This window comes from Meleagris gallopavo, chromosome Z (genome assembly GCF_000146605.3).
Source record: "Meleagris gallopavo isolate NT-WF06-2002-E0010 breed Aviagen turkey brand Nicholas breeding stock chromosome Z, Turkey_5.1, whole genome shotgun sequence".
NCBI classification, from domain to species: domain Eukaryota; kingdom Metazoa; phylum Chordata; class Aves; order Galliformes; family Phasianidae; genus Meleagris; species Meleagris gallopavo.
In genome coordinates, this window is record NC_015041.2 from 8,008,155 (window position 1) to 8,009,593 (window position 1,439).

General features: G+C 58.2%; 2 protein-coding genes across 3 annotated transcripts in view; both read left to right on the forward strand.

Annotated features, from left to right (window-relative positions):
* Window positions 1-1,439, forward strand: part of LOC100539689 (talin-1) — a 40,356-nt gene that overhangs the window by 20,514 nt on the left and 18,403 nt on the right. The window lies entirely within an intron of this gene.
* LOC100539846 (tropomyosin alpha-4 chain-like) overlaps window positions 1-1,439 on the forward strand; it is a 38,372-nt gene that overhangs the window by 12,293 nt on the left and 24,640 nt on the right. The window lies entirely within an intron of this gene.

Genomic DNA, 1,439 nt, shown 5'->3' on the forward strand with positions numbered 1-1,439 from the left:
CCTATGCATTGACCCCCCAGTGGGGCAGCAGCCGGGAATGCAGCTGGAGCCCCTCTGGCTGCCTGGGCTAAGCTCAGGCCCTGAAATAGTCACCCCGGCTGCCCCAGCGTGGCCCCTTCCCCACCTGCTGCCACCCCTTCCCGTCACTCAGCAGAGTTGGGGACACGAGGGATACAGTGGGATGCAGTGGGGATACCTCTGTCACTGCACCCCAAGTACCCATGTTGCAGGGCCAGCACCAGCAAGCAGCCTTGACGGTGAACTGCACTTCATGGCATGTCACAACTCTGCAGTTCTCAGCCGTGTCTGTTGGGCTGGCCAAGAGACTGTTTGGGGTCTCCATTTCCTGCAGCTCTGTGGTGTCCTGCGGCATCTTGGGGTGTCGAGGTGCAGAGGGGCCACTATCCCCCCCCCCGGGACGCTGTCCCATCGGCCCAGCCTCCAGGGCAGATTTGTGCCTCCTGCAGGAATCTCAGCCCTGCCAGCTGTCCCCTGACAATCTATGCTGCCTGACCCAGCACCAGGTACCAGACACAAGCACAGCCCAGCTCCACCACCCAGGGCAGTGGGCTGCAGCAGTGGGGACTCCCAGCCACGTCTCTCAAGCGAAGGTTGGGACACAGGTGCCAGCTGTAAATACATGTTGGAGGGACGCAAGACAGCATTCAGCATGATTGGAGCCCTGACCCCGTAAATCTTTCAGCTGAGATTGGAGGGGCTATTTTTGCATGCAGGTTCCAGCAGGCACAAGTGGTGCTCGGGATATGTCAATCACAAGGTGCCAGCAGTCCCACCATGGCCCCAAATTTGGGGTGGGTAGAGGACCTGCAGCCTGGCCATTGGGGAACACTGGGCAGTGGTGACAACCAAGGAAGTCCCTTCCCCAGGAGCACACTGGAGAAGGGTGCCCACCCCAGAACCCCTTGTCCTGCAGTTTGGCTTTGAGGACAAAGCCATGGACAGGAACACCTGGATGGCACCAGGTGTCCCTGTAGTATGTGGCCATGGGGAAAATGGGAGAGTGCAGTGAGTGGGACCTGCATCCTAGAGGGACTCATAGGAAGCTCCCCCAGCTGCTCACACTGTGCTCATCACCTCTGAGTTCATTGGGCTGCTCTGGGCTGAAGCATCTTCCTCAGAGCCAACCATCCTTGTCTTGCTCTTATAAAGCCACTTTCTCCAGTTCTCACCTCTGACCATTCTCACTGCTCTTCTGTGCCAGAAAGTCAGGTGTGAGCCCCATTGATGGATGCGGGTGCAAAGAGATGGCCTTGGAGCTCACACAGACCCTCACCTCACCCATCCCATCCCACTCCATCCCCTCAGACCCCCCCAGCTCCCAACCCACCCTGCAGCTGGGAATGCATCAGAAGCATTTACGAGCGGTATTCAAGCATGGGGTATTTTTGGAGGAGTTGTGATCAGAAGGGTTTGCTTTT